Source organism: Parasteatoda tepidariorum, chromosome 3 (genome assembly GCF_982258835.1).
Source record: "Parasteatoda tepidariorum strain Cologne lab strain chromosome 3, Ptep-v5.0, whole genome shotgun sequence".
In the NCBI taxonomy this organism is placed as follows: domain Eukaryota; kingdom Metazoa; phylum Arthropoda; class Arachnida; order Araneae; family Theridiidae; genus Parasteatoda; species Parasteatoda tepidariorum.
In genome coordinates this window covers 10,126,696-10,139,163 of record NC_141757.1, presented here as the reverse complement: position 1 = coordinate 10,139,163, position 12,468 = coordinate 10,126,696, and the positions used below count along the sequence as shown (strand labels likewise).

General features: G+C 28.3%; 1 protein-coding gene across 2 annotated transcripts in view; it reads right to left on the bottom strand.

Moving 5' to 3' along the window:
• Positions 1-12,256, bottom strand: part of LOC107449777 (uncharacterized) — a 36,697-nt gene extending 24,441 nt beyond the window's left edge. The window contains exon 1 of one of the 2 annotated variants that reach the window (XM_016065423.4): positions 12,132-12,256. The gene's annotated coding sequence lies outside the window, so the exon portion shown is untranslated. Of the gene's footprint in view, positions 1-3,353; positions 3,383-12,131 lie in introns of those variants that run through there. The other variant, XM_071183625.2, reaches the window with a different exon arrangement.
• Between the last annotated feature and the right edge of the window lie 212 nt (positions 12,257-12,468).

The following is a 12,468-nucleotide window of genomic DNA, read 5'->3' as shown; positions in this document are numbered from 1 at the left end:
TTATTATAAAAGTAATTCTAGACATACTACATGCGTTCCATATAAATACATTAACACATGCGTTGTTAAGTTTAATGGCTACTGATAAAATCCGTTCATTTTGTTTGAGTTTTTCGTTTGAAATGCAAACAAGAAAGGGGAAGAGATTTTAACGCTTTCTATAAAAGTAAACTGACTTCCAAAATCAACTCAAGGTCATTTCCCCCATATAATCTGTTAACTAGTTTGAAATATTTTGGGAAATAAGGAAAGTGGATCTCAAGGAAAAGTTCGATAAATAGAAAAATCACTTCACTATTTGGAAGTTATTTTACGAAGAAATTTCCAAAATGTTCTTGATTCTTCGAAAAAAATTCTCACAATAGAGAAATTCGCAAAATGGAAGTTCGTTAAATAGAATAACGAGACTGTAGTAATAAAATCTGAAAGATGAAAGACACATTTTTCCCTTTTATTTTGAACAACTATTTTAATATGAAATTCATATCTATAGTAGACCACTGTTTGCTTATAGAATATAGAATATTTGGGAAATTTTCCAAATGGGAGAAGAAAAAAATTGGAACTAAGTCAGCGTTGTAGATGCGTACTCAACAAACAAGAGGCTCATTGATTGTAGTGTATCTACCACTACAAAATAATATAATTCCAATTCGCAAGTATATAAAGCATGTTCACTCGATTCTATGGAGGGTTACCTTTTTCATTGATAAAGGCTGAAATTGTCGATAACTACTATCCCCACATTGGAGACTCGGACGTGACATGAACATGCCTATCTTGACAGAAACTCCCACTTCGATATGAACACGCCTATCTTGAGAGTCACGCCCACTTCGATATGAACACGCCTACTTCGATGGATGGTCCACATTGAATAGTCAACTTGCTACTTGTGACTGCGACATTATCCATCTCCTCGCGCTGTTGTTACTCAGTCTCGATCACAACGTACAACGTATACACTCGACGGCTTAAGGCAACACAGGAGCGACCACGACCATGAACTTAATTCAACTCTCACGATCAGCACTCAGAAAGTACTTCGATCGTAATACAGCTCTCCCGGTTTCTCACAAAAAAAGCAATGAATCTACTAGTTGTATCCATTCATCGAATTCTATCACAGATATAATTCTGGTGGAGTAGGGGAGAGTGGGGTCAATTGTAACAGGGTACGATTGTAACAGAGCAAAAATTTCGAGTGTCGGGTTCTAGATTTGGTTCCTAGGTGGTGCACAAGGTGTATTTAACAAATCTACATGTACACCCCTGATGGCAACCATTTTTATGTACTTTTGAAAGAGTTACATCTTAAAAGATATTTTCACGTCACGCAAGTGCTTTTTTTGGTATTAGAATATTTTATTGTAACAAAGTAATTTTGTTTAAACAAATAAAAATTAGTAACCGAATATGTAAGTGGACACCTTAATTAACATTTCAATAAAAAAAGATTAGTTTTGCTAATTAACTAGCATTGTTTTTAACAAATGAAGCTGAAATGGCGTCTTGGGGACAATTGTAACAATAAGTAAAGGGACGATTGTAACAGCTGAAAATAAATAATCTTATGTTTACAAACCATTACTTAACTCTTTAAGAAGCACCAATAGTTTCCTATAGCATTTATATTATGTTGCATGTGCATTATTTTATTTGTCACCTTTCACAGCATAAATTAAAATTTTTAACCCCTTAAAGTTAAAAGTTGAACTCTTTAGGTCAATGCTCATTATTATTTTTACTCCAAAAATATCACTACTATTTTGATCAATAAAAAAATATATCGCAACTATGATAATATGTATAATTAACTATGTTTTAGTTGAATTTATGAACTGTTACAATTGACCCCGTAAGTGGGGACAATTGTAACAAGTGCACGACTGTCAAAAATTGTTAATAACTAATATAATAATATTTAAAATCAGGTATTTAATTTTTTTTCTAGTAGAGGATAGTCTACTTTACTCGTCTGTCAATTAATACTAATAATATATTGGATTTTTTGTTAGTTAAAAACAGTTAAGTAACAAATGTTACAATTGACACGACTCTCCCCTACTGTAGTGTTTCTACAACTACAAAAATATATAATTCCAATTCACTAGCAAATAAGATATGTTAACTCGATTCTATGTATAGTTTGTATGTATAGATTCCATATATAGTCTATGTATAGTTTGTATGAAGGTTGACATTGTCGATAGCTACCATCCCCACATATTTCTCTCCAACCAAAAAGAAAAAAAAAATTCGCAATTGCTGGATGTTAGAGATTTTTAGCTCGTTATAGACGTACAACTTTTGTTTATTAAATATTAGCATTTTGACCGTAACCTGAAAACTTGTTGCAGCAGCGAACTTCTAGTTAGTCCTACTCATTGCATCGAGCTTTTAGTGTTATTTAGAGTGTGAATTTCGGATAACAACAGATATCAAATAATAATACACTTCGCTTTATAATTAGTTTCCAGTTTAAATAGTGAAAGACTTGAATCATTCAAAAAGTCATTAAATCACTCTACGTCTTATGAACGTAATGTGATCAGCGGATCATTTAAGAAGGTCATTAAAAATGAATGTAATATAATTATGATGAGCAAACCCCAACAGCGAAAGTGCGACTCATTGAACTTGAAAGAAGATGTAGTAGTACGAGAGACGAAAATTAAACAATAACAAGTCAACGAAACAATAAATCAGTCTTAACAATGCAATTTTCTTTCGTGTGACTCAGTTGGTGAAACTGTTCACAATAGAAGTTTTTACAATTTATTTAAATTATGCTCTTCTTCAATGACAAAAAGAAACATTGTCAAAATTAAATAGTTTTGAAGTTATTTTTTGAAATCATTTCTCTTACATATATTTTTTTTAATTTTTCGATACATTTAATCAAACTTTTCTTTACAAAATTTCTATAAAAATATAATGTTTCTTTATTACAACTTTGATTTTGCCCGGTTTTGAAATTTACCGAGGGAGAAAATTTTTCTCCTTCATAACTAATTTAAAATTCAAAGTAAATAAATAGTGAGTTCAGTGAGTTATGATATGATAACTTAGGGTTACGTAACGGAGAAGTTCTCTTCTAATAAATTGTTTGCATTTTAATATTTTGAAGTATTTTTTCTCCAGCAATTGAAACTTTACTCTAGGTTCGCCTGAACTTACTCTTTTTTTTTTTTTTTTGAATTTTAAATTATTAATGAAGGAGAAAGAGAATTTGTGACGAAATTTTTTTCCCGCGGTATGGAAAAGAAATTGTAATTTTGCCAATGTTTTTAATTGATTAAGCTAGGTTATGAATGAGTTATCGGGAATTAAAAACAACCAAAGCTACTAACCATTTGTTGATTGCAGTTGTTTCTTCTTAAATATCTGGGGAAAAAATCAAAATTTTCAAAAAGCGTTTTATCGTTAAAAGTATGAAGAAAACAATTTTTACCACATGGCATTGGAATATTTTTTTTCTTTTTAAACGATTTAATAGAAATTTTACGAAAAATATGGGCTTTTCCTCTTTTTAACACCGATCTCGAGCTGTTTACATTTTTGTTAAGTGTATTTTTCCTTCCTTATTTTTTTCCCTTCGTTCAACCTCAATTTTTAGTAATTTTCCTAAAACGTTTGTACAACTTTAGATATTTATTATATAAAGATTTCTAAGCCTTGCCATATTCAGAACCAAATCATGTTTACTCGCTTGAAAAAAAAACTTGTTATTGTTTACAAAAACCAGAGTGTAAAATGTTTTTGGAAAAAAAAAATTATTAGAAATGAAGTATTTCTTACTCTCAAAATTCGCTCATTTGAAGCAATACCAATGAATTCTCATTATTTTATTTAATTTTGATTTATTTGTGACATGAGGAACAATTTTAACTCCTAAGTTTTAATAAAAATTAAAATGATACGTTCAAACAAAAATTATTTTATCTATCTAAATATTTATAATTTATCGCAAAAATGCAAATGAACTGTGTTAAAATATACGTAAATGACTGAAATTTTTTTTAAATAACTAGAACAAAAATAAATATAGAAAATACCCCTGACATGTTCCAGGACCCTTTCAATATATCTGAAAATATTTATTTTTAATTGCTTAAAAAGTTACAAATAAGTATTTTTTTTTATTTCAATTCTTTCTATTAGTTCATACTCTCCCTATATATTGTTCAAATTTTGAATCGTTCATAAAATACTTTTTATTCAACCACTCAAGTGTTCAAATACATTTTTTTTAACTTGTGATAAGGATGATTCATTATTTAAGTTATGATAAATTCATTCATTAAATAGGGATGAGCAAAAAACGAAAAGGAATTTTCTGATTGATTAAGCGTCAGCCATTGTTTTAAATTTTACTATAAGCGATTCATTTTTTTCACATCTTTTTTAAAAAATAACATAACAATAAAAATAACTAAGTAGGAATTGACTTTAAAAAAAATTGTTTTTATATAACTTGTTTTTTAAATTATCAACAATATTTTTCATATAGGGGAGAGTCGGGTAGCACAGCCCAGCGGGTACCCCCGCCCACAGTCAATTTCATGTGTATAGAATATTTTTTCAAGTCAATGGGCCATCGGACATTAATTGTTGTATTAAAAAAAGATTATTTTCAAAGTTTCAAGTATTTATGCAGCTGTTAACATGGTAAACAATAGTTTTGAAAATATGTTGAATACAGTAGTCATGAAATTAAGAAAAATTGGTTGAATGTTTCGATTAAACTTCATTTTAATACTAAAAAAATAATTTTTTCTATACATACAGCATTAAAGTATGTAGTCCTAAGTTTAATATGCACGAAGAAAGAAATTTGTATGTAAAAAATTGTTCGAGTAATTACAAATTTACAAAAAAATTGGATTTCGGGTAGCCCCGCTCACATGAATGTCGGGTATCACCGCCCAATTTTATTTCGTCGATAAATGTACGGTTGCAAAGATTGTTATTTTATTGCTTCAAATTTGAGTGTTATATGCATTTTTAACTACAAATATATGTTTTAATATTACATGAAACATAAATTTATATATTTAAAAATGAAAAATTAAATATTTTTAAAATGTAATTGATGTATCTAAATTAAATTTAATATCAAGAAATCATAAATATTATCATAAGCTATTTGCTTACTTATTTATTTTCATTTATTTGTGAACAAATCAATCTACAGAAGCATTTGAATGCAATCAAAATATAAAAGTGAATTTGTAATTTTATAAGAAGTATTTTATATTAAGTTTATAAGAAGAGATCAATCAAATAAGTTTATATTGAAAAACAACTATTGTTATTAATTATTGTTACTTAAATTAAATTATTTTCGTTAAATATTTAATATAAATATATATTAATATTATAATATATTAATATACATTAATAATGATAAAAAGTATGACATTTGTTTTTATTGAATGATAGAATTCACTAAAAGTATATAAATATGTAATAAATAAAATAATTTTGTGATAAAAATGATAAATGAGGTTTATCTATTGTCAATACATTGGTCATTCTCATTTACACCTGAAAAAATAGCCAAAAAACACAATTTTTGTAACTGGGCGGGGCTACCCGACACATTTTGAAAAGAGCTGAAAAACATGTTTTTTTAAATTTCTATTTTTTTAAGTTTAACTATTCTTTTTTTGGTTTATTCTTTTTGCATTATTTAATTGGATGATAAAACAATAGAAATATACAAAAATGTTGATTATTACTCAATATTATACAGAAATATAAGCAATACTCCTTAAGTGAGCGGGGCTACCCGACTCTCCCCTACGTGTAAAAGTAAATAAAAAAAGTCTTTTTATAAGTATTTTCGAATTTTTCATTGAAGAGCAACCAGAGGGGGAGGGCGGGTATATTAGAATTGCAAAATTAAGTGAAAAATATAGTTTTTGTATTCTATGTTGTATACCAGCTGTAGGAAATAAATATTTCATGCATAAAAGACTCAAACGAATTCCATACAGACAAACATATTCAATACAATGAACTAGTCATCAAGCTATTCTAGAGATTTCCTTTTTTTGTATCATAAAACAACGAACAAAGAAACTCTTTTTAAAATAAAGCCTTGTTAAACTCTTTATTGTACCTCCCTTCTCTTAAAAAAAAAAAAAAGGGAATAAATATAAAACAAACAAATGTTAATGAAAGTTTACAGAGCTCTTGCGCAATATTATAAAAAAATTACAGAACTCGAAATAAGTTCAGGAAGGTAAAAAAAAATTGTTAATAGAGACATTATCTTATTTGTTATAGTAAGGTAAACTTCCTTCGTTAGTCACAATACTTTCTTAAATTATAATAACAGTATTTTTATGTGAAATCTGTGGTACAACGTTAAAGTATGTAGTCTTAAGTTTAATTTGCACAAAGATAGAAGTTTATATGTGAAAAGTTGTTCGAGTAATTACAAATTTACAAAAAAACTCACATAAATGTCGGGTATCACCGCCCAATTTTATTTCGTCGATAAATGTACGGTTGCAAAGATTATTATTTTATTGCTTCAAATTTGAATGTTATATGCATTTTTAACAACAAATATTGTTGTTATTAAATGATAGAATTTACTAAAAGTATATAAATATGTAATAAATAAAATAATTTTGTGATAAAAATGATAAATGAGGTTTATTTATTGTCAATACATTGGTCACTTTCATTTACACCTGAAAAAGCAGTCGAAAAACATAATTTTTGTAACTGGGCGGGGCTACCCGACACATTTTGAAAAGAGATGAAAAACATGTTATTTTAAATTTTTATTCTTTTAAGTTAAACTATTCTTTTTTTGGTTTATTCTTTTTGCATTATTTAATTAGATGGTAAAACAATAGAAACATACAAAAATATTGATTATTACTAGAGTCCGGATTTTGATGACCTAAAAAATCTCAACTAATGCCCTTAAAAAGTGCAAAAATTGCCCTTAAAAAGGGCAAAAAATGCCCTTAAAAATGCAAAAATTGCCCTTAAAAATGCAAAAATTGCGCAAAAAATGCCTTAAATAAAGTAAAAATATAGAATTAAACAAATGTTTTGCTCTTTAAAATTATTATGAGTCATTTAAAAAATATAAAACAATGCAATACTTGTTCTACGTTCATTAAAGTTTGAAAAATATGTTTTATATCCTAAAATAACAAAAAAAGGAAAATATATTGACACCAAAATATTTTTATTTTGTATAGAAACTTAAGTGAATATAACAACTTCCATCTCATAATATTACTAAATATCAGAATTACATTGGATTATTAAATGTTTTTTGATAATTTGAAATGTAAACGAGCGTCTCTTGTCTAAAAGTAAATTTTCATTCCTGCAGAAGCTTCTTTCAACGTCTACTGATGTTATAGGTGTGTACTTGAAAAAGACGGTCTCACTTACTGACAATTCTTCTTCAATTTGAAAAGATTTTGCTTCACCTGTTAATATCCTATAGATTTTCTTCATTGTTTGGAAACCAGTGTAATAATGAAAATTGATAAAAAAAATAATAAAAATTGGAAAAATTAACAAAAAACTTAAAAAAATGCATTAAAATGCAAAATACGCCCAAACATTTAAAGAAAAATGCCCTATAAATTTAAAAAAATGCTCTAAAAGACCAAAAATGTCCAAAAATGCAAAAAATGCAAATGTCATCAAAATCCGGGCCTTAATTATTACTCAATATTATACAGAAATATAAGCAATACTCCTTAAGTGGGCGGGGCTACCCGACTCTCCCTTAATTGATCCAGGAGTTCTTCTGGATTGGGTTCAAAATTGCAAGGTTACGTAGTTGAACATTAGTAGTCGTAAACCCAACAAATTGGGATGGCAGTTCAACGGCGGTTATAAAATAAAATAGAGTCTTAATTTTAGTATGATGACATTATATGCTTGCTTAAATTTACCTAAAAAGAGTGGAGTAATAGCTGAACAACCCAATAAATTTTATCTTTCAAGTGAACATTAAATCATAAATACTTAAAAGAATGAAGTCTATAAATCAATAATCGAGAATGATTACACAAAACTCACTTGCCTTCACATTATTCACAAATTATTCTATCTTCTGAAAGCATAAAGTTCAGATATCGCCAGGAAATCGTTCGCTACCGAGTATGAAATGGCGTGAGTTTGTTGTTGCTAAACCCCATCTTCGGCGCTACAGCCTAGAACATGCTAAGGCTGTCCCAGTCAGCTTCCGCCATCGCTGTCTATCCAAAGCCTCTGTTCTGACACCTAACACGCCAAGATCTTACTGTACATTGTCCTTCTACAGAGATGAAAGTCACAAAATGTATGCATTTTTTTAAATTTGTGTAACGAGGAAAATTTGTCTGCGAATTATATTAAATAATTTTGAAAATGTTTAATTTCTATCCACTTCTGTTCTACTAATCCGAATTAGTCTTGAAATTCTCCCTATAAAGACTATCTGATTTACAGACCAATTTTATTTTTAGAATCAGAGTGCGTGTATGCATCCTGAATTAAATAGTCTTATTTAAAATTATATCATAAAAAATATATCCACAGGCACGTAGATATTTTATTTGCATCTCACTAGAGCTGCACAATGGGCTATTGGCGACTGTCTGGGAAACATCGCGGAGGATGATCCGAAGGCATGCCATCACAATTTTGATCCTCTGCAGAGGGAATGGCTCTCCTACTGCAGAGGTTTTTCGCTGCAACCTGAGATAAGCAGTATGAAATTGCTAAAAAAAACATGTTTATGTAAAGTTAAAACAACATGTTTGTCATGCAACAAAAGAGTTACACGCGAAACGTTTGTGACGTTCGTTCGTTTGACATTTATTGTTATGAATGAAATAGTTTTGTATTCAGTCATTCATTTGTGCAAACATCCTACTAGTAACTAAATAAACAAGTAATACATATAAAAGTAATATCCTAAGTAAGTATCCTAAGTAAATTCCTACTTAGGTCAACAAAGAAAAGCTTTTTTTTAGTATTTTTATTAAATAATTAAAAAAAATTCAATAACTAAATTTAATTGATGAATTAATATTTGAAGAAACTGTATTAACATCAAGTGACATCGAGTACAAGTTTTTAAAAAATGTATTTGAACTTGAGTGAATGAATAAAAAATATTTTATGAACGATTGAAAATTTGAACCTTTAGGAATGAAAATTTGAACCTTTAGGGATGAAAATTTGAACCTTTAGGAATGAAAATTTGAACCTTTAGGGATGAAAATTTGAACCTTTAGGGATGAAAATTTGAACCTTTAGGAATGAAAATTTGAACCTTTAGGGATGAAAATTTGAACCTTTAGGGATGAAAATTTGAACCTTTAGGGATGAAAATTTGAACCTTTAGGGATGAAAATTTGAACCTTTAGGGATGAAAATTTGAACCTTTAGGGATGAAAATTTGAACCTTTAGGGATGAAAATTTGAACCTATAGGGATGAAAATTTGAACCTATAGGGAGAGTGTGAACTAATAGTAGGAATTGAAAAAAAAATTATTACTGTATGTCTTAGAGTAGCTCTTAAATGCATACATTATTTGTTCATACGTTCACCCCTGGTGAAAAAAATATTTATAAGTGTGACACCACTGAAAAATATAAGTGTGACACCACATAATTAATATTTTTATATTGCTCGTAGGGTAAACTAACCAGTAAAGGAACACTTAAGCTTCGCTTGCCTTTTAAAAAATCATATTAATTTCAAAATTCGTAATTTTAGTTCGATGACAGTGTCAACATATTTGCTACTCATTGCAAATTATGTAACAAAACTGTAGAGAACTTACATAATATTGTTTTTAAGTTTTGGAGGTTCAAATAACAAGTAGTAAGAAGACCAAGTGAAGGAACAGCTCTTTCCAGTGAATGAACACTCAGTAAAGGAACACTTAATTTTGGTTATTTTTAATGCTCTTTATGATTTTATAAGCCATACAAATATTTAAAAACAAGCCTATTCTTGAAATTATAACATATAAGTACTTGGAAAATGTTAGCTTTTTTTTGTAATCAGGAATTGAAAATTAAAGTGTCAACATATTAACACATACTGTTCATTCACTGGGAAATCTATGCCCAGTAAAGGAGCATGCCTGTTCCCTCACTGGTTAGAAGTTGTTTTTCGTATTTTTAACATACTTTTGATGCGGAACATCACTAAAGGTACAAGAAAATTAGAGTTTATCTTTTATTTTCATTAACTTAGAAAAAAACCCAATAAAGGAACACTTGTTCCTTCACTGGTCTTTCATCGTTTGGTGATCCAGTGAATAAACACCCCCTTATCTCAGTACTTTACTATGCTATGATGCTAAAAAAAAATAAAACGCAACTTCAATAACTATATTTGGAATTCTTATTTTCACAGTGAGAAAAATAAAACTATTACATGCAATTAATTCCACTTCAAACATATAAATACAAACACACACCTTATAATTTTTTCAAAGAAACATGGTGTTGCTGAGATAATAACAAATTTAAAAAATTTTCCAGAGAAGTCTATGTGACCAAATAATCTAAAACATTGCTGGATGACTTCCTATTGTTTGGCAGTAAGCTATTGTTACTAATCAATCTAAAGAAAAACTTTCAAATTCTTATTTTTAATCAATATATATGAAATGTTCCTTCACTGGTTGATTTACCCTATCCAGATTATACTTTTCTTCAAAATAAATACCATCGTTGCTGTCACAAATGCCATAAAAGCACAGAGTTGATGCTCAAAAATAAAATTTTACCGATGATATATAACATACTGAACTAATATAATATAGAGTGACATATGACAAGGTGACATATGGTGAAGTGTGACACTTTGTGACAAAGGGGAGGAGAGATTTAATAAATAAAAAAAATAGGACCTAATTCATGAATTTTTGGGAAAGGAAAATTATCATAATTTTGCACAGTGCACAAAAAATGCAAAAAACTGAATAAATATACGACTTTTTTAAAATTTGATTTCTCAGGCACTGTTCAACCATTTTCGTTCAAATATCGTATTTTGCAATACAATTTCAATGTCAAAAAATTATTTTTCGCATGGAATTGTCTTTGGATAATCGAATTTTATACTTGTTTTAAATTTTTTTTCGATTAGTTTGAAAATTCTCGAGATGGAGCGAAATAAAAAGTAAGGATAGCATTAAGGGATCCAAACCTTGGAGTTATAAACTATTGATATTTTGAGGGACAGAAATCCAAATCGGTAGAGAAAAAGGTGAGTTTATTTAGTGAAAGTAAGTTTTTGTATCTGATTTCGTAACTTAAAACATCGTATTCACTAATTAATTAGCATATTTGAGAGCACCCCCTCGAACCCTTTAGACTGAAAATCCCCTCATTAGATCAAAAGTTATTCAAGGTGAATTTTTCTCTCTCTCTCTCATGTACACTGTATAACAAACAGGCTTTCGATACTAAAAAATATAATAAAGAATCAGAGTTAAATTTTTTAATTAAATCTTTCGAAGAAAAAAAAGATATTTATTATTATTTAAATATTAACTCATATATATTTTTATATACCTTATTAAATAACTTGTACAAATAAATTGAAATTAACCTTTTAGCGTCTTCAATTTACAATATGAATTAGAGCTTTTATTATGCCTTTCTTTAAAAACATATTATTTATTAACACTATATTACCCAAGGAAGTCATTTTGACTGATTTTTAATTTCAATTAGAAAAACAATGATGACACAATTTCTTAGAATTTTGTGACTTTTTTTGTACAACATATAATTCTTTTTTATTGTTAATATTTACTAATAACTTGTTACATAACTGTAAATAATATTTAAAAAAATTAATTTTAATCACATTTCAGTAAATTCAGTTTAAACAAGTAACTATTTGTAATATCTTTACATATTAGTTACTCCTGTCATTTTGACTGCTTTCGGGCAATGTAGATACAATACTAAGATTCAGGCTTTCTAGTGTTAATAAGTTGATATAATATTGGTATTTTAACCTTTATTTATTTCATAAAAATATGCATTAGGAAATAATTAGAATTTTACATTTTGTGAAATCTTTCCGAAATATTGACAGAAGGAAAAGATTCAATTGTAAATAACTTACAGTGATATTGTTTCTGACGATTGGAATAACAAAAACAAAAGTTGTGGAGGAGAAAAATTATTGCCTCATTTCCCGATTCTATTATCTCAGGTGTAATGTGACAAAATCTCCTTGTCATAACAAGGGAAATGAACATTGTGAATAATTTATTTCTTTTTGTGGCGCCATCTCATGCACACAATAAGAAACGTTAAAACCTTGTTTTTTGTTAAACTAAAATTCTTGTACTTTATTATGGCATTCAAGAACTTAATACAGAATCCTTATCCAGTTATTTCATATAAGTACTCTTTGTTTTAGTATTTGATGAAGGAAGAAGTAAATGAACTAGTATTAT